Genomic DNA, 27,948 nt, shown 5'->3' with positions numbered 1-27,948 from the left:
CATATGTCCCGACAAAGACATGCACCTCTTTTATAAATGTACGAGCGTCAGCGCAGCACAGGGGCCAAATCCAGAGCAGTATTACGCAAGAATCTACTGCATCTAAAATATATATACAAGCAGGGTCTGATGTAAGAGGACCGCAGTGATCAAGATAAACACAACCAAACAGTTGATTTACAATAAAGGGTTGTGTGTGCGTGTGTGTGTGCGTGTGTGTGTGCGTGTGTGTGTGTGTGTGTGTGTGTGTGGGTGTGGGTGTGGTGGACCAAAACCATAGATGGATTAATCTGTGGACAAATGTCACAGGCAAGCACATGTTTACATGCTTGTTGGTATTGCTCACACCACCAGTATCGTTGCTGTAAAAGTGGAATCGTGGCTGTCACTCCTGCATGTGCAGAAGCCGTTTCTTCATGGGCAGGCACGATAATTGAAAGCCTGCGGTCATCATTGGTAATCAAGTAATCACCAACTGAAGGTATAGTCAAAAATCTAACCTGATCATTGTTTAAGTGATGAGCATAATGAGCAGGGTAACCCTGTGGAAAAGTTGTACCGTGTTTGGTTGCAGCAACAGCTGCCAAAATTTAATCTCAATTTTAGTAATGGATCTAGTAACACCCACTACTGAGCATGAGGCTACTACAGATTTGGCTGCCTCATCAGCCATAGAATTACCAACAGTGTGCGCTCACACACGTTGGTGGGCAAGAGTATGAATAACATGTCTGAGTGGCAAATGCTCCTGAAGAGCGGCCACTCGGACCCAAAGTGGTTTATGCTTTATTGTGCTTCCTTTTGATCATAAAAATAATTTTGTTGCCAAAAGAATACGTTGTCATTAAAGTTATATAGACAGTAGTATGAATCACATACTACCAGAGTAGGTACCTATGAATCGGCAAGAGCTAAAAGCAATGCGCATGACTCTAACTGAGCTGTACAATCCCCAAGGGATTACATGTGAACTAAGGAAGGTGTTAAACCTCCATCTACTATGGACCCTGCTACTATAGAGTAGGCAGCAAAATAAGTATGCTTAGAACCCACTGCTGCTGACTGTGCTGAACCATCAATGTAAATGACACATCTCTTTTGATCAAGAGGGAGTAGAGAGAAAAAAATGCAGATGAACTTGCTCATACTGCAAAAATTCTTGCGGTTGCAAGGATGGATCAAAAATGAAATTGACATCCGTCGATGAACTTGCCCATTTATGCAACGGGATGAAGAGCTTTAGCACTGGGCACACTTGATTTGGTAACTGCTTCAAATGGGGGCACTGGCGAAACTATGAGTATGCGTTTTCCCTAAGCCAGAGAGCGTTCTTTTAGAATCGCCATCTGAACTGCTGTCAGAATCTTTTCTGTGGAGGAAAAGCAAATTTCAGGCAGAGTATACAAATGCAACTTGTAGGCAACTGGAACCGTGTCCCCTTCATTAAAAGTTACATAGGTAAAGCCTAATGCTCCTGGTACAATCCTAATGACTAGATTCATTAGGATTCATTGTCTCTCAGAATTGAGTAGTGAGCAGATCAGACTGTAAAGACTGCAAGATTACTGGAAGACGAGAAAGATGGTTGTATCAATGCATAAAGCTGTTTGATACGCTGGGCATAACCTGGAATGTAGGTTCTCCCAAAATTCCAGAAACCCAGCAAAGATTGTAATTTTTTTTAGGGTAGATGGAGGTTGCAGTTGAGCGCAATTCACCAAAAAGTGGCGTGTTAGACCCCTGCCCTCCTTATTCAGCACATAACAAAGAAAACGTACTGCCAAAAAGTCAATGTGAGACCTCAGAAAGTTAAATTTAGCATAGCAAAATGAGTGATTATGCGGTCCACACGCATGAGATGCAAATACAACGAATCATCTGTCGAGTAGATATCCTCGTCATAAGAAAATGCATTGGGGTCAATTTCATGTAAAATTGACACGACGGGTGCTGCAAAAACTCTGGGCCTAAGCCTAAATCTTATAGGCAATCTCACATATCTTCTCTGATTGCTGAGAGCGCCGAATGCAGTCAAATCACGCCTCTCTAAAGCCAACATGTGACTGAGAAATCCATTTGCAATATCCATTAAAGATTTATATTTTTTACGAACAGTGTTATTTACCAATGCAGAGCAATGTGTCCTCTGGACAGCAAATGTCTGAACATGACCGTTCAAATGTCTAATCCAAAACAATGTTAGTTAAACATTCTGGTTTCAATATCGGAAAAAGCGGATTATTCATGGACATAACACAGGGTTAAACTTCACTCTGGTATTCCAATTGTATCAGAATTTCACTATTGGACACTTTAGCATCTCTTTTAATAGGTTATAGTGGTTGAGGCTGAGGAGTAAATCGAAAAGGAATTTCGAAACCTTGTCCCACCCTGCCTGATTGCGATACAAAGCAGGAGCTTTGGCTAGAGCCCACTCTGAAGCTAAAGCATGTTTAGTTTCCTCCTGGACATATTGAGAAAACAATGGCAAAATTACCTCCTCGCCCTGAGAGGCAGCGAGGACAAAAGAGGGCGGCCAACCTACTTCTGCCAATAAAATGTCTTAGGAAGACATCAAATTGTCTCAGAAGACCGCACTTATCATGCATTTAATATCACCTTCAATCGGGGGGGTCTACCTGATAGTCTTTCTGGGTCGGGGCAACGCAAGTGTCCGCTGTTTTTACAGTTATAAAAGTGTTAGTTACTTTTGCCTCCAGACGCTAGTGGAGTGTCTGCCACACTATGGTAACTTCCGCCGTGCTGTCGGTGAGGGTTATCACCCAACTTCAGTCACGGAGGAGGGTTCTCACCATCTGGGACATGCTTTGCTGTTTAAGCGGCAAATTTTTCTACTGAAACAGGGCGCAATACTGAGGTATTTCCTCCCTTTTGACTTTCACGTCAAACTGGTACTGCAGGCCTCGCCAGTGTTGCATGGACTTGCATTGTTCATAATCCTGGTGTCCCCGTCCAATGAATTGTTGATCCGACGATTCCTGTAAGGAATGAGGAGAAGGGGGGGGTCAGGAACCTGAAACCTCTCAGGGGATTTAATTTTAGAACGGTCACGTAAATCATATGTACGTTCAGAAGCATCAGGTGGAGGTGAACCTGCACGGGTCTTAGACTTCTGTGGCTGGAAAATTTTATTCCAGCCTTTTTTAGGAAAGACTAGTCTACCCTCCTTATCTTGAGGGGGTTTACTCTGTGCTTGTGTAAATGGTCTGACTCCCAGATTATTGCTTCCTAAGGACATATAGATATCAGCATTCATTATTAGCAACTGACGCTCCCAATCTGCAGGCACCACATCCTCTAGGCTAGAGGTCTTCAAACGTTTGAATTCCGAGACCCCCTGTCAAAATTTACAGGCTTAAGGACCCCCCTGACAAAAATGTCTAGAACTTGGTACTCCTCATCAGAGACAACCACAAACACACCTGTTCCCATGGCAAATCATTTTTACGGTGAGAAAATAAAATTGAACAGAGTTTAGCAAACTAAAGGTTTGTGGGTGATTGTAGTTCGGAGTCACAGGCTTGCTACACAGTTCAAACAAAAAGTCTCCAGAATTGCCCAAAAGTACTTTATTTTTCCTAAACAAAACATAATTTGACAAACCTGATAACACATTTCTGAACTAATGGGATGGGTGTGCCTGTTTTTCACCAGAGATTGTCAATTTGTGGATGTATTTTTGCTATAGCCATCCTCAGATTGTGCTCCATCTCAAGCCTTGAACGGTACTTAGTTTTTAATACTGCCAATGCTGAGAAACCAATCTCACATAAATATGACCAAATAAAAGGCTGAATAGTCTTTACTGCAATTTTTGACAAACATGAATGTTCTTCAGACATTTCCGCCAATGGGATTTTGCTGAATTACATTTGGAGAACGCAATCACTCTGGACCTCAATTAGGTCTTCCTGAAGGTGCACTGGGAGATGAGTACCTGCATCCACTAAAAAAGGTTGGAAGACCCAGTCATTGTCATGATCAGTGTCCTCAGGAAAGTACTTTTCAAAACCTCCCCTGAGAAAAGTCAAGTGATTTCTTATGACCTCAGCAGCACTTTCAAGTTCATAACCTGTGTCCTCAACAGCTTCTGATATACACGGGAATGCCTCCAGCAGGCCATCTTTGATTAGTATTTTCCACAACTCTAGCTTCTTCTTGAAAGCAGATTTTTTTTGCACATTGTGAAATATATACATTTAGCTCCTTGCAAAGACAAATTCAAGGAATTTAATTTATCAAAGATGTCTGCAAGGTGTGCTAAAAGTACAAGCCAATGGGGATTACACAACTGTTCTGCTTTGTATGGATCCAAATCTAGAAGGAATTGCCGTACTTCATTTCTTAATTCAAAAATACGATTCAGAACCTTCCCTCTGGATAACCATCGGACTTCAGTATGGAAAGCAAACAATTATGATCAGCTCCCATTTCTGCACACAAAATTGCAAACAGACTAGCTCTAGTGGGGTCAGCCTTAATGAAATTAACAATTTTCACAGCACAATCCAACACATCCCCAAGTTTTCTATCCATGTTTCGGACTGCAAGGGCTTCCCGGTGTGTCATACAGTGGGTCCATAGAATCTGAGGAGCCACTTTTAACACTTTGGCTTTTAGGCCTGCCCTAGCCCCACACATGGAAGAAGCACCATACGTACAGATCCCAACACAGCAGTCCCATTTTAAGCCGTTGGAGCGCAGGAAGTCATTGAGAATGTCAAACAGGGTTGATGCTGTTGCCTGTCCCCTGATTGGTTTACAGATTAAAAAATCTGACATAAGCAATTAAATGAGCGTCCTTAGATAAGTCAGTCGCTTCATCCAAGTGCAAAGCAAACAAACTCAATTTCAAGCGTGCAAGTAGTTGTCTGTGGATATCCTCAAATATGTCAGGGATTCTGCGGCAAATTGTTGTCTGAAAGTGGTACCATTTTCTACTCCTCTGCCGCTTTTTCACCAAGCATTGTTTTGGACACATCAAGCATTGCTGGAACAATCACTTTTTCCCCCATCTGTAAAGGCCTTTTTGTTTTTGGCAATGTGATACACCACTTGGTAAGATGCTTTCAAGGCATTTGTTGGCTTTGAGACCACATTTTTCACAGTGTCTTTTTGGTGGATGATGTCTTCTAGCTTTCTGGCAAAAAAAATCTGTATTCTTTCCTACTAGTGACCCTTGTTTGGTTTCAGACTCATTAGCCAAGGTAATGCCACAAACCACACACTGTGGCTTTATTTCACCATTTATGGTGACGCAGGTGAATCGAAGGTCCGGGTAGGAGACATCATACTTCCTACTTTTTGTAGCCCTTTTCTCGACGTCTGTTTTGGCTTTTCGTTTGATTGATCTACCATCTTTTGGCAGCAGGAAACGATCCATGTCAAATGTGGGTTTGACCTATGACACAACATTTCAAAGTCCAACATTAATGATTACCACAGACTTGCTGCTGTATGCAGTATTGTCATTTAAAAAAAAAACCCACAAGAAGTGTTAAAAATCTTCTTAATTTATCTAAAATACGAATAGCACATCAGGTTCCTTCCACGTGCTTAAAACAGAAATTGCAGCTGGTCCTGGATTCCATTATGTGAGCTAGCGTTGTGGACCATTACCAAGGTTCTCCTTCCCTTGAGTGTGCACACATTGATAGCAATAAGTAACATGGGTGGACAAAATGAGTAAAATGCTCGGCCTACCTGTTAATGAGATTAAAAATCTGCTATTTGTGCCTAAATTGTTTATTGTAGTGCTCTCTGTGTAGGCTAGTCCAACTCATGATCTCCTGACGCCTTCTTCAAGAACGATAGAAGGACTCCAAGGTTGTAGTCTGTGTCATAATTGATCTCAGAAGAAAGACCACTGCTATCCAGTAAAAGCCAGCCTTGCTGTGCTTGCTTGGAAACCCTGCCAGACAAGTGTAGGCTGTTGTGGCAGACTCTTGGTTACTCATTGATAGATTATATTCCTCTATTGACTTTCTTGTCTTTGCTCTCATATTCTATCACCTTCCTTGCATTTAACCTCTCTTTTTCATCTCTCTTTCTCTTGAAGGAATTATTGTCCATACATGCATGGACACTGATTGCATTCTACCATTTTGTTAGATCTTCTGGCTCACCCCGTTTGCTCCAAAATCACTCTTAATGCATTGGACAGCTGTAAGACCACAGAGTGCTCTATTTGTTTTTGTTTTCTCCACCTTTGTTACCTATAGTTATGATTTCTAAACCTGGCACCCAGCATGACACTCTCTGGCTTGCTCTGCCACCAAGTGTCGCCTCCCCTCTCACTCATCACTGGAGCTCACTGAGCTATAAGGGATATAGTGCAGAGTGGACAATGAAGTTTATTGCGTGTGAGTGCAGCGTATATGAGATCTTAAAAAGGGGCCCTTGTTTAGAAAGCGGGCTGTTTTAAACTTGTAATTGATTTGAGCTGTATGTTTTTTTTTTTTACAAGGTATGGTAGACGGCATGCATTTGTGCTTTATGCAGACAATGTGTGGTAATAGCAAAGAAATCAAGAGCACTGACCTGACCAGCAACCCCTTTGGGCACTGCCAGACTGTCCTATAGGAAGGGCTACTAAAATTATGAGGCAAGGGAGGACCAAATTAAGCAGCAGGCTCAACTAAATTGTGTGGTAAGAAAATGTAAATAATACTATGAGATGAGCATATTTTGGGATACACCTGGTTTATTATTTTGACATTTTTTACACACGGTAACACTGGGCAATGGTTCACCTCATTAGTACCAGTTTATAAACTAAATACAGCAATGAGCAACAGAAAGATGCCTAGTCAACCTTTGAAAGGGACTTTCACTCTGCAGGAATACGTGTACCCACATTAGAAGCTCACCTGGTCCTGGCTAGAGAAGTAGGGGGTCCCTTAAAACCCTGGAGGTTTGTGCAGAGTTAAACAGTTTTTTGTGCAGAGTTAAACAGTTTCCACCCCCCCCCCTCCCATCCATCCATCCATCCATCCATCCATCCCTCTCATCTCTGTCAGTTAAAGTATGTCTGCGTGTTTCTTATGCGGAGTGGAGTCCTGCTCGTTTCTGTAGTGCAGCTGTGCACCATCCCTTCCCACCACCCCTTCAGGGGTCAGGTGACTGATGGGTTTGGGGACATTGGTCAAACACGTGGCGGCGGTCCTGCCTGTTCCATGTGTAGAGGAGAGGCTAGGTCGTCATGTCTGCTGCCCATGTTCCTGCCTAATAAGTGAACCCATGCTGATGGAACTTTATCTTAGGCAAAATGGATAGCGCTCAGCTCATTACATCCAGTGTCCCTTACGCGAAGGCTGCAAGATTAGTTAGTTAAGGGTGTTGGAATTACAAATTTCTTTTTTTGGTGGCGTTTTATATAGCGCAAACTAGACCCGAAGGTATCAGAGCGCTCTACATGAGCACCAGTTATGTTACAGACGGACACATTCATTTTTGTTAGGCGAGGAGATTAAGTGATTTGCCCAGAATCACAGGATGTTGAGCATCCCTGCCAAGACTTTAACCCGGTTTCCCAACCCCGAGGTCGACCGCCCTAACCATTAGGCCACATTAGAGGGCGTGAACGTGTGTGTAGCAGGAGAACGCCCCACAGCCACAGAACTAACCCGCCACCGTACCCACCTACAGCCATGATTTATGAGACTAGGAAATGTCTGTGGAGGAGTGAACTAACCTGGCACCGTACCCACATACAGCCATGATCTACGAGACTAGTATGGCAGTGGAGGAGTGTGGGACTAGAACGCCAGGAATCCAGGCCAAGCTTAGCTTTGCCCATGCTCTGGCCTCGGTGATTCCGCGTGGGGTTTGTGACCTGTGGGTAGTTTCTGAGGGAAATAGGCTGTACTCTCTTTGGCCACAACAGATGAGGAGGTAGCGAAGGGATATCAGTGATATAGAGTAAGCACTTTTGATGGAACGTCGAATCCAGTCTGGGGACATGGGAGCTGCATACTTTAGTAATTCCTGACAAGAAGGCCTTATACAAGCCGTAATATTCAATTTCTAAAATAGAGTTCTCTTGAAACATTTACGGATGACTACATATGGTGTTCCCAGAACACTTAACATAAGACAAAAAACCTAGCATAGATGGCAGAATTCACTGCAGACTGGCCTGTGTCACCCAAAATGCCCTACACCTTGGCCTAACCAGCTAGTTGAAATAAAAATGGTATGACTACTGGAGGAACTATCTTCTGGAAGCAAACTGTCGTTAATCCTAAAAATCACAAAAGGTAAAAAATAAAATCTAAAAAACACAACTAAATCTTCTCATGTCTTGTTTCTATACTTTTGAACAGTCTGCTGGAAGATAAAGTGCTATTGTTCAGGAGAAACCAGAGCCTGGGGGCTCGTGTTTCAGCCGAGATTCCTTTCCCCAAGTGGAGAGGGGGGGTGTTTCCATGGTTGGGCGGGTGTGCTCAGTCCCGATCGGTATGCCTGGAATGCTGCTTTGCTTGATAAGGAGACTTGTGGAGTGTCCCCGGGTTGCCGGTGCGCCCAGGGTTCCTCCACACTTTCTGAAAGAAGGAAAGGAAATCCGTGCTCTCCTCCCACCACCCCCGTAGTGTGCCTTGTTGGCTCACCTGTTCCTGGCCGGGTGGCCAGGGGTTCCTATAGTGGGGAATGGCTGATCTTTAGGAATGAGTGACCCCGAGCCGTGCACTATGCCAGTGCACCTGGGGTTTCTCAGAAAAACGTCTCCGATACCACACAGCTATGTGCGGGCTCTATTCCGTTGTTGGGGGGGTCCTCCCCACCACTCCCCGAGCCTACAGTCGTCAACTGGGTCCCGGGCAGGCCAGAAATCCGCAGCCCGTCCCTTGGCTCGGGTTGTGGCGTGTGTCCCTCCAATGAAAGGTTTTGACCCTTTAGAACAAAACTGGTTCCAGCGCAGCCTTGCCACGGACAAGCCGTGGTGCAAAGGCCCAGCTTTCCCCAGGTGTCCCTCAAAGGTGTCGACCTTGCCTTCTTCCTTTGGCCTGTCCCTGCACAGCCTTGCCACGGAAAAGCCGTGGAGCGAAGGCCCAGCAGAGACTGGTGTCTGGTTTTCAGACGCCCCCTGGCTAGATCAAAGTGTAGATTTTTGTTTCAATAACCTTTATTGAATGGATAAAGGCACCGATACAGAAATTTACAATTTAAAAGACCAAAGTTACATCAAGTGGTCCATAGGAGATATATACAGATATGATGATGAAATCTTTGTACACGACAGACAGGAACAATTTTGTTTGTTCATAAATGCCAATCCTTTTATAGCCTGGTGGCAAGGCAAACAAACAAAAAAAGCGTATAAACAAGTTATTTGTAATCATAACTTTCCATTTTCCTAAGTTACCCAACCCTTCCAGTTCTTAATTTGCCACAAGGTGTTGGCGTCGTCAATCCCTAAGGTGGCACGATCAACAGAAACATAGGTCATAACTTTATCCCCAAAAAGAAAGAGAAAGTTCCTGGCATCCCATAAAGCCTCTTTGGCACAGTTCAACAGACTATAGGCAGTGGGAGGTCGCCGTGCAGAGATGTCCTGTCCATACAAAAGGGTGTTGAAAGTCAAGGCAGCAATGCCGGCAATGTTTGAAAGAAAAGGCTGCAACAAAACCCAAAATTTCTTCGCATACAGACAACTCCACAGTAGATGGAAAATGGTTTTGTCGTGGCCACATCTGGGGCGCGCACAACATGCTGTGGGGACCAAACCTTTCCGATGTTGAAAAACTTTCACAGGAAGGCATCCGTGTGTGGCCATCCAAGCCAAGTCACGCTGACTGTGGGTAATGTCCATGTGACCCACATTTTCCAGACTAGCACTGACTGAGCCTCAGTCAGAACACCCAACAGGATCGGTTGCTCAGTTTTCCGAAGTTCGTTTTTCAACCTGGTGGGGTGAATACAGATGTCCCTATCAAAAGTTTCTGTGTCCAAGGTCTGCAAAAGGGAACAAAGGTCTTTATAAAACGGTGGTGCCTCGTGGGCCACGGGAAAACAATTGGAAGGGGGAAAAAGTCCAAAACGCCTAGAAAATACTTGATAAATAAGGCAGGAACAGATTTCAGATCATCAGCAGTGCGTGATACAACATAATTTGGACAACAAAAAAGCTTTAAGGTCAGGTAAACTTTTACCCCCATTTCTCCACTGTCGACATACTTTATCTCTGCTAAGTTTCTCCATGCGAGAGTTCCATAAGAAGGAGAAAAGCATTTTCTGAACTTTCTGAAAAGTGCGGTATTTGGGAGGAATGACCATGGCAAGGTACAACAATAACGGAAATCAAACAGCTTTGATAACCAAAACTTTGCCTTCAAGCGTCAGTTTGCGCAAGGACCAAAGGGAAAGCTTTTTTAATAATTTCGCCTGAAGTTCAGACCAATTTCTTCTCCTCAAACCCACGGACCCCAAAGTTGACTCCCAGGATCTTAACAGGTTCCAAAGTAACAAGGACTGGTAAATTCACCAGGCGATCTCAGGGCCCTGCAGTGAACAAAACACTTTTACCCATGTTAAGACTTAAACCAGAATGTGACTGAAAAAGAGAGGCCTGTAACAGTGTCCTGCGGACAGAGGCAGCATTTGTCACCAACACTGTGACGTCATCCATGTATGCTACAATTTTGTTCTGAATCCCCAAACCCCCAGGAACAAAAACACCTTTAATGACTTTGTCTTGCCGTAGTTTACACAGAAAAGGCTCTAATGCACAAACGAAAAGGATAGGTGACATAGGACACCCCTGATGGACCCCTGAAAGAATAGGAAAAGGAGCAGTAAAAAAACCTGTTAATATTTACTTGCTGGAAGCACCATTGTAAAGAGCCTGTATTTTTTGTAGAAACGCAGGAGGAACTTTTATGTGTTTCAAAACTAAAAAAAAGAAAATCATGGGACACTTTATCAAAGGCCTTGTGGAAATCAAGGCTGAGAACACCCAAAGGGACAGTGCGTTCGTGATCATACCAGAGGTTATCTCGCAAGGTAACCAGATTATCCACAATTATACGCCCGCGAATAGCACAAGCTTGATCCGGGCGCACACACACGTATGCATGACAGATCGCAAGGGACGTGCCAACACTTTTGCCATTAGTTTATAATCAACATTTAGGAGGGTAATGGGCCTCCAATTACCCAGCGATGTTTCATCCCCTTTCTTGAATATCAGAGAAATTACCCCAACAGTGAAATCTGCGGAAAAAAGGTTATTGGCAAACCAAGCCTTTATCATAGCCATATAATCAATACATATCAGATCCCATAACTTTCTATAGAACTCCCAAGTGAGCCCATCGAGGCCTGGGCTAGACCTCCTAGGGGCTGACTGAAGTGCAACTAGAAAATCCTCACCATCAAATGGTTGGTCCAAGTGGGCAACTTGGGCCTCATCGAGCCCACCCTCCAGGCCTGAACAATATTTGTCAAGGTCCGCAACGGCAGACAAGCGTTGTGGCAAAGCTTAAAAATTGGAATAAAAATCAAATGCGATTTGCTGGCATCGGTTTACACCTTGTACAACAGCCCCGTTTTCATCACGTAAATGCGTCAGAAGTTTTTGAGCAGATTTAGCCTTTTTAAAGAAAAAGGAGGTACATTTCCGATTTCCTTGGTAATATTTGACCCTAGAATGAAAGATCCTGTCGCTGTTCCTACGTATTAACCAATTATTCATAGCAAGTGCGAGCAACCGGACCTCGTTTTTGACATCCTCGCCCGCCTCCCCCAACTGGTGGAGAAGAATAAGGTGGCGATGCAATTTTTTTAAAGCAGCCCAGGCAGCCCTGCGTCTGAGCCGTCCTTGTTCCTGAAAGAAAAGCCTACTTTTATGTTTAACCCAACACCACCATTTGTAAATATCTGGAAACCTATCTTTTTTAGCGGCCCATGTACCGTAACATTGAGCATATGATTTACAAATATCATCATCCATTAAGATGTCATTTTCAGTTTCCAAAAACCAGACCCTCGTTGAGGTGTACCCGGAATGGTGATACCTATAGCCAACACTGTATGATCTGAGAAAGGCACTCCAATAAGACCACAGCTATTTGCATGCAAGGACTTGGAGGCAAACACAAAATCCAGACGGGAGCGGGCGTTCCCATGAGCCGCCTCCCAAGTGAAACCTACCCCGGGAGGATGATACTTTCGGTAGGTGTCATAAAAATCTAAATCGTGAAGAAGGGACAACAAAAGTTTGGAGGTGACATCTAAAGTATAAGCGACCTGTGCACCCTGCCTATCCTTCATATGTAAAATGCAGTTGAAATCGCCCACAAGGAGCGTCTGTGTAGCACCTGCAAGAAAGGGTTTTAACACATGGAACAATTGCTCCTTCTCAGGCTTAGTAGCTGGAGCGTAAACAATACATAACCTGAAAGGAAGGCCATCCATTAGAACTGATAACAACATAGCACTCCCAGGCCAGAGGACTTTTTACTCCGTGATTTGCCAATGCTTATTCCTATAAAGGACTACTATGCCATTGTTTTTGTTTGCGTCTCCGGACCAAGCTGAGGGCCCGTAAGGCCAGTAGCGCTGAAAAGAAAAATATGTGAGCTGATAAGGGATATAACATTCCTGCAAACAAATGACATAAGTGGTATGAGCAAAATAATCCAAAACCATACGTCTACTCAAGTCGGTCCCCATACCCCGCACATTGCAGGAGGCAAGGGAAAGAGCCATGATACACAAAAGTAAGACAATTGCCATAATGACATACAGTTCAAGATGCCACCCCTGAAACATCCCCTTCACACTAAGGCTGGTCCTCAGTACCCTGGAGAGTGGATGCCGAGAACAAAGCCTCCAAATCTGATGTACCTTCTAGGTCCAGTGCCGGACTATCAGTGATGTCCAGCACCTGGGCAACCTCCTGAAAGGCCTCCTCTGAGTCAGAGAGGCAGAGTAAGGGGTCATACCGCCCCCCCTGAAAAACGATCCAGAGAGGAAACACGCTTTTGTTTGGAGCGTGTGGAAGGAGTTGAGTCTATCACTCGCTGAGAAGCACGGGATTTCCGCTTATTTGTGCTCCATCCACTATGTCCCATGGGTGACGTCTGTTCCTTGGCCACAACCGGTGGGGTCACGTCCAACCCAGGGGATGCAGCTGTCTTCTTCACCAATTTCACCATACGCTGTAGTTTAGGAGGCGGGGAGGAATAACAGAAGGAACAGTTTCAGGCACCTCCGTAAGGGAAGCTGTAGACGTGGAAGGCGCCTGAGCAATATCACTTTGAGCAGCAACCACCACAGGCTCTGACTGGGACAAAACTGCACACATTGTCTTCCTATCAAGGCGTTTTGCTTAAGGTGCAAGGTTTCAGCACATTCTTTCTCCACATTCTCGTCCTGCAGAGACTGCCTGTCCAGGTCTATTGCGGAAGGATCAATACCATAGGCGGCATCAGTCTCCTCCTTCTCCTCCATGTCCCCCTCAACCTCCTGAGTGGGACCACATCTCCTAATTTCTATACCGTCTATTACCCCTAAGATGGCGGAGTCAGTAATCTCTGGTACTGGAACAGAAACGGACGCTGCATCAGGCGGGTCCAGGGCAGGAGGTGGAGGACCCTGCGTGCTAGCAGCAGAAGCATAAGAAAAGTTACTTTAAGGACAGGTTTTGAACAAGTAATCTGCACCCAACAGAGGTTACATTTTTTGGGTACCACACAGTTCTGGGCCCTGTGATCAAGGCCTCCACAATTCCTACACGCCATGCCAGAACATTGCTCTTTTGCATGGCCAAATTGCTGACAGAGCCTGCAAAACATGGGCTGCCCGGAATAGACCAGAAACTCCTTATTTGCCCCTAATGTGAAGGTCTGTGGTGGATGTGCCAGACCCCCAACACCCGCAGGATCCTCTTTGAAGGTAACAACATATTTGTGTTTCCCATTCCATATCCCACAGATATTGTGAACTTTTTGGCCACCCCTAATATTATCAGAATAACGGTTAAAATACACTTCAATTAGCCTGTGGTCTGCATACCGGGTTGTACATATGGACTACCAGGGTCATTTCCTTTGGGGCAGACATAGATGTGACAGTGAGACCCTGAAAGGGCTTGGTGTCCTGACGATGCGCTACACTCTGCAAAAAAACTTTACAAATAGTTTCACTAGAAAAGCTCACATCAAAAGTGCCCCGGTTTGAGAAATCCTGTATACATTCTATAGCACGTTCAACAATCTTACATCTTTCTTGATGATAGAGTCAACCAAAAAAAGCAAATGTTTAACTTTTTTGTAAGCCTCACTGACCTCTACACATACAGTGTTATGTATGAAATCAAAACCCTGTGCATTCCCCAGGAGAAAAAAGAAAAGTGCCAAGCTCCGTGGTGAGGGAAAGGAGCAAGTGTAGAAACCTAATGGCAAGAAAAAACACAAATGAAACCACATAGAAACTATATATGAACTGGCAGCTGCCACTGCTCGTAATGCAATGTATCACCAAAATCACAGAAAAAGCAGAAAGCTCCTAAGGGGTTAAAGGAGCAAGTGTGGCAACAAGATTGTACCCCCTAGAAGCGAAAAAAACTATGAAAAAGTCTCAATGCAAGCACTAACGAGCAGGCAACAGTCACTGCTCGTAATACACTCGGTTTTAAAAAGCGAATGCAAATTAGGGCCGCAATGCACTCTGGGAGGAAAGAAAATAGCAGTCCTAGGCCAGCGCGCTTGAGGCTGTGAGCATGAACTGCCCAAATATTTTTTTTAAAAACAGAGTACTGAAGCTCCCCCTGTTTTCAGGCATCACCTCCGTGAGAAACACACCCTATCAGTTCCAGGAGATTCCCCACCTTAGGCTCTGAGGAAAGAACCAGTAATGTCAAGGAAAGCGGGTCACGAGGACCACTCAATAGTCACAAACCATGATGAAATGCCAGTGGTCAGCTGGTCAAGCCCTGTGGACACAGGTGGCTCCGCGGCCTCTGGGACCCCGTGACAATATCCTCACAGGTGGTCATCTGTCCACGATGTACACCACAAGGCACGTACTGCGCACCCCAGGTGGGGAAGTGCACCATTCCTGGAGGTACTGCAATACCAGGTTGATGCGTGGAGTGGACAGAGCAAGCTCCTATTCCATCTCCCTGTTCCAAAAATCAATTTAATATATGGTCCCCAGATAGAGGACGTATCCGATATTAAACTGATAAGAACAGATTTTTTTTTTTAATATCCTTTATTTAAAAAAAAAAAAAAAAATGTTTGTCACAGGTACATGTTAACCATTCCCATTTTGGGTGGCATACTTCAACTGGCTTAGGTGTTGCACGCAGGCAGGGATCTGTCAGTTTTTTCATCTAGATATCTGTTTCATAGTAAGAAAGCACTTTTATGCTATAGTGTTTTCCTAAAGTTTTTAATTTACCCAATCTGCCCATTTATTTTCTTTCCACAACTTTTCTGCTTCTTGTTTGCCTTGTCTTTTAATATCTGCATAATAAAAAACATTACTTTATCCAGTGCGATGTTTATTCAATCTTTGGTGGAAAAGGTCTTGTGTTGGTAGACTCCCAGGTTTCTTGTTGTCCATAGACTTTCTTTCACACATGATATAATTTTCACCAGTAGGTTGTGTATCTTTGGTACATGTTGTGGGGAAGCCTTACAGGATAAGTTCATAGCTTATGTTGTTTTGCCCTGTGATCCCTTTTATCAGAGGACCTATGGTTTTCCATGTTTGTTGCACAAAATAGCAGTTCCAGAGGAAGTGAAGTACTAATTCCTCCGCCGTACAATTGTCTCTTGGGCAGGTGGAGTCTTTTGATAGTCCTCTTTTATGTTGAAAGCTTTTCACTGGTAAAACTTTGAGGATGGCCAGCCATGCCAGGTCCTTTTGGCTATTTGTGATCTCCTTGCTGTTCGCCATTGTCCATGCTTTTTTGGAGAGTTTTTCGTTTAGGTTGTTTGCTAGCGTCAGAGCTTCTTTCTTTTGTATGGCTTCCTTCATGGCCATTCTATGTGTGAAGTCCTCTGGTTCTAGTTGTATCTTCTTCATATTTTTCAAAAAGTCAGCAATGATGTTATACATTTTTGGTGGGACAAAAGCTGTAGGCAGTCTATTGTCTTGTTCTATGAGCTTTGCTGTTCTAAATATGTTTGCAGCTCCATATCTGATGAAGTGTGTTTCAATGTTTCTTTTCTCTCTAATTGCATTTAGGCATAAGCTGGTGTATGTGACAAGGAAGAATAAGTATAAGTTTGGAACTCCCTTGCCCCCATTTTCTAGGCTTTTGTAGACAATCTTCCTTTTTAGAGGAGGACCAAAAAAAATCAAAAATGTTTTTTTGCAGACTCTTTAGTGTCTCTTTGGAGGGGGGAAAGATCACGGCGTAGTAAAGCATCAAAGGGAGCAGGACTGCTTTAATTACTAGTATCTTTTCTACTAGGCTTAAGGATCTACTCTTCCACAAACCAGCTTTTTGGTTTATTTTTTATTTTAACTTCTACCCAGTTGTCTTCTCCTGAGGTGTCCTCTAAGTACCTGACTCCTAGTATGTTTGTTGGTTGTTTGGTGGTTTGGACTGGTATTTTGGCCAAATTGTTCCAATTTCCCACTGTGAGGCAGGTCGTTTTTCCTAGGTTTAGTTGTAGTCCTGATGCTTGTGCAAAAAATGTTGCAGTGTAGGATTGTTCTTGAAACTGACTGTGGGTCTGGACATAATATGGTTATGTAGTCCATATAAGCTATGCATTTAGCTTTATTTCCTCCCGCCCCTGGGACAAAAATTCCTTTTATTACCTAGTCTTTTCTCAGGGTTGCTAGTAGTGGTTCTAGGGCACAGATGAAGAGCGCTGGTGATAGTGGGCAGCCCTGTCTCACTCCCATGCCTATTTGTACCTCTTTGGAGAAGTGATTGTTTATCTGGAATGCGCTGGAGGCGTTAGCGTATAGTAGTCCTACTTTCTTTGTGAAACCTGGTGTGAAGCCCATGTGGTGGAGGACTTTAAACATGTATGCGTGGGAGACACTATCAAAAGCTTTTTGAAGGTCTAGTGAGAGGACCCCTAGTGGCGAGTTTTTCTCTAGTGCCATCCAAATGGCATCTCTTATCGTGATCAGGCTGTCCCATGATTTCCTACTAGGGACCGCACAGGTTTGGTCTGGGTGGATGACTGATTTGAGTACCTTTTTAATTCTGTTTGTCATTAGTTTGCTTAGGCTTTTACTATCTACATTGAAGAGTGTAATGGGCCTCCAATTTTCAAGGCATTCTTTGTCACCTTTTTTTATAGATTATGGTCACCGCTCCTTCTAGGAAGGATGGTGGGAGAGTCTTTTCTTCTGTTGCTTTGTTGAGCATTTCAATGAAATCTCTCGCTATTGTATCCCAGAAGGTTTTGTAGAATTCCCAGGGTAGGCCGTCTTTCCCTGGGGCTGAGTTTTTTGGTGTCTGGGCGAGTGCTTCTAAGAATTCCTGACCTTCAAAGGGTTTTAGGAAGAGTTTTGCCTCTTTTGTCAAACTTCCTTCTCAATTTTGTAGGAAATCAATTTCTGTATCTTCCTCTATTTCCTTTTCTTTGTAGAGGGTTTTAAAGAATTCTTCCGTTATTTCTAGCATTTCCTCCGTTTTATTTGTTACCTTTCCATTTTTATCTTTCAGGCTTGTGATATTTTGTTGGGCTTGCTTAGCTCTTTTGAAGAAGAATGCATTGCATTTTTACCCTTCTTCATATTCTTTAACTCTTGAGTTAAATATGGTTTCTTTACCTTTTTGTAGGTACCATTTTCTGATGTTTTCCATAGTTTTTATCATCTCCTTCTTTACTTATACTCCTGCGTCCTGCAGTTCTATCAGTAAGGCTAGTTTCGCTTGGTGGGCTTTAAAATCAGTTCTTTGTTGGGCAGCTCTCTCCCTTCCTATGTTTGAGAAGAAGGTTTTGGTTTGTTTTTTAACAAATTCCCACCATACGGTGAAGTTTTGGAAGTTTTGTTATATTGTCTTTGGAATGCTGTTTGTATCTCTTCTTCAGATAGAGTTGAGGTGTTTAGCTTCCAATAACTTTTTTCTTTTTGGGATACTTGGGAGAGTTGGCATTCTGTTATGACCGTTTGGTGGTCAGTGAGGCAGCTGTCATCTAGTTTTGATGCTATGCATTTTATTTGCCTGGTTGCAAAGATAAAGTCTTTTCTGGATGTGGTGTTCCCATCTCCAGATAGCCATGTGTATCCCGTTGTGTTTGGGTTACAGAGGGAGTATGAGTCTTGGAGGTTGAAGTTGTTTATCATATATTTTAGTGTTTTGGATGTAATATCCAGTTTGTATTGCATTGAGGTTCCATATCTATCTCTTGGTGTCAGGATGAGGTTGAAATCTCCCGTCATGAGGCATGGTTGGTTGCCAGTTAGAAAGAAGTTTAAATTTTCCAGCAGTTCCTTCCTTTCATTATTTTTTGTATGGGCATATATATTTATGATTTTAAAGATATTTTCTTTGTAATTTACTATTAGCATTTGTGCTCTCCCTGGTGAGATTATAGGTTCTTGTATTATTTGCGGGTGGTTGTTTGTAAAGATCCCCACTCCTGCATTTTTATTTCCACCTCCTGACCAAAAGGAAGGTCCCAAAGGCCATTCTTTTTCTATATGCCTGTATTCATCAGCATAAGGTAGGCCGCATTCTTGTAGGCATATGATACTTTTAGGGTTGTGCAGTATTGGAATATTGCTGCTCTCTTTGTTGGGTTTCTCAACCCTCTAATGTTTAGGGAGGCTATTGTTATAGCCATTATTATTATTGATTGTATATGCTATCAGATATCTCATTCTCCTGTTGGAGCATTGCGACGCTCTCAAAGGTTGTTATAATTTCATGTTCATTGCTGAAGTAGATTTGGCTGTCGCATGGTAGCCCTTCTTTCTGTTGGTTTCCCTCCTCTAGGATGAGGTCTTTTGTTTTTCTGTATCAGACAGACCTTCCATGGGGGGGTCTTCTGAGTCTGGTAAGTACGACAGGCTACCAAATCTAGAGCCTGGGCATTGTGAACTTCTCATTTGGTTGGAGGCTTTTCTTTTGTTTTTGTTTAGTGAGGCCTCTTGTGAAAAAAGGGTTATTTTTCTTTCCTTTCTTGTTTTTTTCTTTGCTATCTGTCTCGCTGATACTCTCAACACTCCTTTCTCTGATCTTTGTGTGCTTGTTGTGTCCTCATATTCTGAGTCTGATTCAGACAGGTTAGTTTTATTTGGGGCTTCTTCTGTTTCTACCAGTCTTGCTTTTTTCTGTCTGGTTTTCATTCTCTACTTATTTATCTGCTTCTCCCTCTTCTATTTTTTCCTCTAGCTGTGTCTGGGTGTCTATTGACTGTGTGATGTGGGTGCTCCCTGTGTCTTGAGTCACTGTGAAAATCCATTCTGGATTATAACAATTTAAAGGGTCTTCCTTGGTGTCTTGGGTATCCTCATTTGTGCCAGTTAAGTCTATTGTGACTAACTCTACAGTCTCTTCTACTATCAGGTTTGTTTCTGTTTGGCATTCTTCTGGTGTTTCCTGTACTACGTGTGTGGGTGTTTGGGTCTCATTGTTTTCCACCTGTGGGGTTAGCTGTATGTGTGGGGTTGCATCTTGTGTGTGTGGACTATCTATGTTCTGTTTGTTTCCAGTTTCCCTTTTTTTGTGCTTTCTTCTGCCTGTTTTGTCTTTTCTGTCTCAAGATTTTTTTGTAGGTTCCCCTTTTCTGCTCCCTGTTCCTGGTATTTGGGCATATTTCTATTTGGGCAGTTTTTGTAAAGGTGGTTGTTCCCCCGCATAGATTACATTTTTGGTGGCTTTACAGTCTTGTGCCATGTGTCCCTTTTTCCCGCAGTTTCTGCATATGTCTCCTGGGCACCATTCTTTAATGTGCCCAAACTGCAAACATGCTCTGCAAAAGTTTTGTTGTCCTGGGTAGTATAGGAACCCTCTATTTTGCCATATTGAGAAGTTAAGTGGGGGGTGTTTTGTCCCTCCTATTCCTTCCTCATCTGTTGCTAGGGTGACCATATACTTACGCTTTCCATTCCAGATGCCCCATTCGTTTTTTAGTTCACTACCTCCCCTTACAGTCTGGCAGTACCTACGTAGAAAATTGGCAATTTCTGTTGGGGAAGCGAAGGGGTTGTACATATGTACGGTTATGGGTATTTCTCTTGGTGTGGATAGGGGGTGATGGTGTATCCTTCTAATTCTTCATTATCCCTAAATCCAGTTAGGTTAAAAAGGCATTTGTGGTACATTGTCTAATTGCTAAAAGTGACATCAAAAAGGCCTCTGATTCTGAAATCTTGTAAGCATTTCACTGCTGTGGGGGCTGTCTAGTATCTTTTTGAAAACTGTGTCCATTAAATGGGTGAGGTTTCTCTTGTGCTTTGCCTCATCCTGGATTTCGAACCTGACTGTGTTTTTTATACCTGTGGGTGTTTGTCCTGACGCGTTGTTTCCTGCTGGTCCTCCTGCTCAAGCACGGTTATCTCCATCTGCATTTGCATAGCTCTTTTGGCTCTCCATGTTTTGTTGTGTGCCCCCTGGCCGAGCACCTGCAGGTGCGCCTGGGGGCTCACTGTTTAGAATTTCGTCTCCCCTGTGTGGTAGTGGTGGGGTCTTTATGCTGGGAAATGGTGCGTGCACCAGCCGGTACGCCCGGGGGCCCCCTTGTCTCTACCCAAGTGAAACTCTTTGGCTGTTATGTGCCCCCTGGCCGAGCACCTGCCTGGTGTGCCTGGGGGCTGCGGGATCTCTCTTTGCCTTTGCGGGTCTTTTGGTTTAAGGAGCGTGCCCCCTGGCCGAGCACTTCGTCGTGCGCCCGGGGGCTCGTGTGTTTAAAAGCTTTTCTCTCTCTGTCCTGGGTGTGCCCCCTGGCCGAGCCTCCGTGTGAGGCGCCTGGGGGCTCGCTTTATAGTTTGCCTCTTTCTCCCGCTAGGGGGAGTCTCTCTAGTAGTAGCCGTGAGTTGATTTCCTAGCGTGCCCCCTGGCCGAGCACAAGCCTGTGTGCCGGGGGGCTCGCTTTACCTTGCCAATGCCTTCTCGCCAAGTGGTTGGCCTTGCCGGGCTGTGGGCCAATCGTAGTGCGGCTCCGATGTATTTTGGGCCAATCCCTGCCTTGAGCGTGCTCCCTGGCCGTGCACTGTACGGTGCGCCTGGGGGCTCGCGAAAATTCTTCACGGGGCTTCGCGGGGCTTGCCGAGTAAGGTGCGTGCCTAGGTTTGTATTCTGGAGTCTCCCCAGGCCGAGCACCTAGGAGGTGTGCCCGGGGTCTCTCCAGTGAGATGCGGCCCGAAAATCGGTTTGCGGGTCAATTGGGTTTTTTCCCGGTTTTGGCGCGTCACTTAGCATATCCACGTTGTCCTCTTTCTAGTATTTGCATGCCCCGCCCCTTCCTGCGCACTGCTTCCAGCCGGCTGGCCAGAAAGCCTGGCAGCCAGGGGATGCTGGGAATCAGCCCAGGATGCCCTGGACAGCTCCCTGACCGGAAATGGCCAGCCCCTCGCCCTTGCTTGCATGGGACACTGCTCCCCTGCAGCCTAAGGCCTATAGATAAGGCTTGGCCGTTCGTGGTCGTTCAGGGGTCAGAGAAGGAAAATGACTGTATTTTTCTTCTTGCTCAGAGAAGCCAACGGCAGTGTCCACTTCTCTGCCAGCCTGCCTGCCTCCTCCCTCCCTCCTCCCTCCCTCCCTCCCTCCCTCCCTCCCTCCCTCCCTCCCTCCATCCAACCTACTTACTTGCTGGGAACCTTCTTCTATTCGTTCCCCAGTGAAATGGATTCAAAACCAATGAAACTCTGCTGCTGGAAAAACAGTCTTTTTCCGACGTTTGTCTCTATTCAAAGTGCAGCGTCTGGATGGAGAAGGGGAAAAAAAGAAAGATATATATATAATTTTTTTAAATGCGAAAAATAAATAAATAAGTAACACATGGCCCGGGGTGCCGCAAAGTGGCAAGTAAGTCAAATACATACATAAATAAGGCAAGACACGGTGACCAGTTTGCTTTTATTCACACGCAAACACAATAGCGCCACTTTACAGGGTTTGGTAGTGAAGCGCTACTTTCGTTTTTCTCATCTATTTTTCAACAGCATTGTTTTCCCCGGGTGAGGAAGTGCACCATTCCTGGAGGTACTGCAATACCAGGTTGATGCGTGGAGTGGACAGAGCAAGCTCCTATTCCATCTCCCTGTTCCAAAAATCAATTTAATATATGGTCCCCAGATATAGGACGTATCAGATATTAAACTGATAAGAACAGAATTTTTGTTTTGAAAGCCTTTATTGAAGTTAAAGGTACATATACAAAATAAATATTTACATAATGTACAATGTATATAAAAAAACAAATCTTTTGAATACAGAGTAAAATATACAAAAAATCATATATTTCCTCAAGGATAGTAAAGGCTTTTTCTTTTTAAAACATATTCAAATTATATAATAAACTCTATGTACTAAAATATTAAATGTGCAGTTATAACATAATACTTAAATATCCTTATATAAATAACATTGTACTTTAAAATGTCTCCTGGCAATTCCAAGACAGAAAAGACTAACTCTTTAAGGAAGAACTGTATTATATCTTATATCTTAAAACTCTAAAGAAGTCTAATCCCTCATTAGAGGATTTGTTCAATACCCTACGTGAACAGCATAACAAGGATATCCCTAAGCAGCTTCTAAAAGGAGAAAAACTAACCCCTTAAAGGGGGACTTTATTATGGCCTATATATCAGATTTTTTTGTTTCAAAAACCTTTATTGAGTGGATAAAGGCCCAGATACAGAATATACATTTTACAAAGTAATCTATACATTGAAACGGTCCACAGTAGATATATACAGGACTAAAGATGACAATGTTTACAATACAAGCATGTGGATTTCCAGATATTTACAAAATGTACATTTGAGAAAAGGGTAAAAGAGTACATAAATGAAATCTTTTATACAATACGGGCAAGTTTTAAGATTTTTTTTTTTTCAAAAGGCATTGGTGCCCTTCCCCAACCTCACTAAGAAAGGAAAAAAAATTATTTGACCACCCTTATAAATGCCAATCCGTTTATAGCCCGGTGGCAAGGCATACAAAGAAAAAATGCAAAAAACAAGTTATTTGAAGCCATAACTTTGTCTAAGTAACATAGCCCTTCCAGTTTTTAATTTGCCATAAGGAATTGGCGTCATCAAGGCCCAAGGTGGCACGATCAACAGAAACATAAGTCATAGGTTTGTCCAAGAAAAGGTTGCGGCATGTGGTACTATCAATTTCCTTATGAAGGAAAAGAAACGGGTTCCTTGCGTCCCATAAAGCCGCATTTGCACAGTTCAAAAGTCTCCAGGCAGTGGGAGGGCGCTGTGGAGAGATGTCCTGTCCATAAAGAAGGGCATTGAATGTCAAGGTATTAATGCCAGCAATGTTGGAAAGAAAGGGCTACAACAAGACACAACATTTTTTGCATAAAGGCAACCCCACAGCCGATGGAAGAAGGTCTTGTCATGTCCGCATCTGGGCCGTGGACAGCATGCTGTGGGGGCCAAACCTCTCCGATGTTGAAAACTTTTCACAGGAAGGCAGCCATGTGCGGCCATCCAAGCTAAGTCCCGTTGACTGTGGGTAATGTCCCTGTGACCCACTATTTTCCAGACTCGCAAGGACTGAGCCTCAGACAAGATGCCCAACAGGATCAGCTGCTCAGTTTTCCGGAGTTCATTTTTCAACCTGGTGGGGTGAATACAAATATCCCGATCAAAGGTTTCAGGGTCCAAAGTCTAAAAAAAAGGCCCAAAGGTCTTTATAAAATGGTGGTGCCTCATGGGCCAAAGGAAAACAATTGGAAGGAGCAAAAAGTCCAAACCGTCGTAATTGAGCACCCAGAAAGTATTTGGTAAATAAGGCAGGGACAGATCGTAAATCATCCTCAGTGCGGGACACAACATAACATAATAATTTAGACAATAAAAAGCTTTTAAGATCAGGTAAAGTTTTACCTCCATTATGCCAATGTCGACATACTTTATCCCTACTTAGTTTTTCCATGCGAGAGTTCCATAAAAAAGTAAAAAGCATTTTCAGTATCTTCTGGAAAGTACGGTATTTGGGAGGAAAAACCATAGCTAGATACAATATTAATGGAAATAAAACAGCTTTGATAACCAAGATTTTGCCTTCAGGTGTTAATTTGCGTATGCACCAAAGGGAAAGCTTTTTCAAAATTTTTGCATGAAGGTCAGACCAATTCTTCTCCTCATACCCCTGACCCCCAAAATAGACTCCCAAGATTTTAATAGGTTCGGAAGTAACCAGTACTGGTATATTAGCCAGCCGATCCCAAGGACCTGTAGTGTAGCAAACGCTCTTTCCCATATTGAGACCCAAACCAGAATGGGATTGAAAGAGAGAGGCCTGCAACAAAGTTCTTCGCACGGAGGCAGCACATAAGACAGTCACGTCGTCCATGTACGCTACAATTGTGTGCTGAATCCCTGAACCTCCTGGAACCAAAAGACCTTTAATGACTTTGTCCTGCCGCAGTTTTCATAAAAAAGGCTCCAGTGCACAAACAAAAAGGATAGGTGACATTGGACACCCCTGACATACCCCCGAAAGAACAGGAAAGGTAGCAGTAAAATGACCAATAATATTAACTTTGCTGGAAGCGCCCTTGTAAAGAGACCGGATCTTATGTATAAATGTAGGAGGAACTTTCACCATTGTTAACACAAAAAAAAGAAAATCATGCGACACTTTATCAAAGGCTTTGTGGAAATCAAGGCTAAGAATACTCAAAGGGAGAGTACGTTCCTGATTATACCAAAGGGTATCTCGCAAGGTTACTAGGCTATCCACTATAGTACGCCCTCGGATAGCACAAGCTTGATCCAGACGTACACAAGCATGCATGACTAATCTTAAGCGGTGTGCCAACACTTTTGCCATTAACTTGTAATCAACATTCATGAGGGTAATAGGCCTCCAATTACTCAGTGATGTTCATCCCCTTTCTTGAAAATTCGGGAGATCACCCCAACAGAGAAATCTGCAGAGAAAAGGTTATTGGAAAACCCAGCATTAATCATAGCCATATAATCGATACATAACAGCTCCCAAATTTTTTTATAAAACTCCCAAGTGAGTCCGTCGAGGCCTGGGCTAGACCCCCTGGGGGCTGACTGAAGTGCAACTAGAAAATTCTCCCCATCAAATGGTAGTTCCAAGTGGTCAACCTGGGCTGCATCAAGACCACCCTCGAGCACTGAACAATATTCTTCAAGATCAGAAACAGAAGACAGGTGTTGTGGCAAAGCATACAAACAGGAATAAAAATTAAAGGCGATTTGTTGGCATTGGTCCACACCTTGCAGGACAGTCCCTTGGTCATCAAGCAATTGCGTCAGAAGTTTGTGGGCAGCTTTAGCCTTTTTAAAGAAAAAGGAGGTACATTTTTCGTTCTCTTGGTAGTACTTAACCCTAGAATGGAAGATCGTTGCTTTGTTCCTCCGTTGTAACCAATGATTCATAGCCAGCGTGATTAACCAAACCTCGTTCTTAACCTCTTTGCCCGCCTCACCCAGTTGATGAAGTAGAATAAGGCGTCGATGGAATTTTTGGAAGGCAGCCCATTCAACCCTTCGTTTGAGCCGTCCCTGTTCCTGAAAGAAAAGTTTACTTTTGTGCTTAACCCAACACCACCAGTTATACAGATTTGGAAACCTATGTTTTTGGTGTGACCATGTACGGTATCGTTGAGCATATGCTTCACAAATAACATTTTCCAATAAGAGGTCATTATTCAATTTCCAAAAACCAGGACCTCGTTGAGGCTGACCCGGAATGGTGAGACCAATTTCCAAAACCTTATGATCAAAAAAAAGAACCCTGGTAAGACCACAATTGTTTGCGTGTAGGGTTTTAGAGGCAAAGAAAAAATCGAGGCGGGAGCGGGCATTCCCATGTGCCGCCTCCCATGTGCCGCCTCCCATGTGCCGCCTCCCATGTGCCTCCTCCCATGTGCCGCCTTCCATGTGCCGCCTCCCCCAGTAGGATGGTGCTTTTCGGTAGGTATCATAAAGATCCAAATCGTGAAGAAGGTACAGCAACAACTTTAAGGTGACATCCAAAGTGTAAGTGACCTGTTTGTTCACCCTGCCTATCTTTTATATGTAAAATGCAGTTAAACTCGCCCACAAGGAGCGTCAGAGTGGCCCCTGCAAGAAAAGGTTTTAAAACATGAAACCAGTGTTCTCTCTCAGGTTTAGTTGTTGGAGCATAGATAACACAGATCCTAAAAGGAATATCATCCATTAAGACTGATAACAACAGAGCACGCCCAGGCCAGAGGACATTTTCCTCTGTGATCTGCCAGTGCTTGTTCTTAAAAATAACTACAACCCCATCATTTTTGTTTGCTCCCCCAGACCAGGCTGAGGGCCCATGAGGCCAGTAGTGCTGAAAGGAAAAATATTTCATTTTATAAGGGATATAGCATTCCTGCAAACAAATGACATCATAAGTGGTATGACAGAAGTAATCCAAAACTGTATGTCTACTCAAGTCGGTCCCCATACCCCGCACATCGCAGGAGGCAAGGGAAAGAGCCATGATACATAAAAGTAAGACAATTGCCATAATGTCAAACAGTTTCAAGATGCAACCTCTGAAACATCCCCTTCACACAAAGGCTGGTCCTCAGTACCCTGGAGAGTGGATGCAGAGAACAAAGCCTCCAAATCCGGTGTACCCTCTAGGTCCAGTGCCGGACTATCAGTGATGTCCAGCACCTGGGCAACCTCCTGAAAAGCCTCCTCTGAGTCAGAGAGGCAGAGTAAGGGGTCATACCGTCCCCCCCTGAAAAACTATCCAGAGAGGAAACACGCTTTTGTTTGGAGCGCATGTAAGGAGTGGAGTCCACCACTTGCTGAGAAGCACGGGATTTCCGTTTATTTGTGCTCCATCCACTATGTTCCATGGGTGACATCTGGTCCTTGGCCACAACCGGTGGGGTCACTTTCAACCCAGGGGATGCAGCTGTATTCTTCACCAATTTCACCATACTCTGTAGTTTAGGAGGCGGGGGTACTGTGGGAGGAATAACTGAAGGAACAGTTTCACGCAACTCCGAAAGGGAAGCCATAGACGTGGAAGGCGCCTGAGCAATATTACTTTGATCAACAACCACCACAGGCTCTGACTGGGACAAAACTGCATGTATTGCCTTCCTATCCAAGGCGTTTTGCTTAAGGCGCAAGGTTTCAGCATGTTCTTTCTCCGCATCCTCGTCCTGCACAGACTGTATGTCCAGGTCTATTGCGGAAGGATCAATACCATAGGCGGCATCAGTCTCCTCCTCTTCATCTTCCCCCTCAACCTCCTGAGTGGGACCACATCTCCTAATTTCTATACCGTCTATTACCCCTAAGATGGCGGAGTCAGTAATCTCTGGTACTGGAACAGAAACGGACGCTGCATCAGGCGGGGCCGGGGCAGGAGGTGGAGGACCCTGTGCGCTAGCAGCAGACGCATAAGAAAATTTACTTTTAGGACAGGTTTTGAACAAGTGATCTGCACCACCACAGAGGTTACATTTTTTGGGTACCACACAGTTCTGGTCCCTGTGATCAAGGCCTCCACAATTCCTACACGCCATACCAGAACATTGCTCTTTTGTGTGGCCAAATTGCTGACAGTGCCTGCAAAACTGGGGCTGTCCGGAATAGACCAGAAACCCCTTATTTGCCCCTAATGTGAAGATCTGCGGCGGATGCGCCAAACCCCCAATACCCGCAGGATCCTCTTTGAAGGTGACAACATATTTACGTTTCCCATTCCATATCCCACAGATATTGTGAACTTTTTGGCCACCCCTAATAGTATCACAGTAACGATTTAAATACACCTCAATGAGCCTGTGGTCTGCATAAGGA

General features: G+C 44.0%; 2 non-coding genes across 2 annotated transcripts; both read right to left on the bottom strand.

Annotated features, from left to right (window-relative positions):
• Positions 1 to 15,065: 15,065 nt before the first annotated feature.
• Positions 15,066 to 15,261, bottom strand: LOC144764345 (U2 spliceosomal RNA). The gene has a single exon (XR_013596506.1). It is a non-coding gene; the product is annotated as a U2 spliceosomal RNA (small nuclear RNA).
• Positions 15,262 to 22,128: 6,867 nt separating this feature from the next.
• Positions 22,129 to 22,319, bottom strand: LOC144764406 (U2 spliceosomal RNA). Its single transcript, XR_013596534.1, has one exon. It is a non-coding gene; the product is annotated as a U2 spliceosomal RNA (small nuclear RNA).
• Between the last annotated feature and the right edge of the window lie 5,629 nt (positions 22,320 to 27,948).

This window comes from Lissotriton helveticus, chromosome 6 (assembly GCF_964261635.1).
Source record: "Lissotriton helveticus chromosome 6, aLisHel1.1, whole genome shotgun sequence".
NCBI lineage: Eukaryota > Metazoa > Chordata > Amphibia > Caudata > Salamandridae > Lissotriton > Lissotriton helveticus.
Note: the sequence above shows the minus strand (reverse complement) of the source record. Positions and strands in the feature narration are given on the sequence as shown.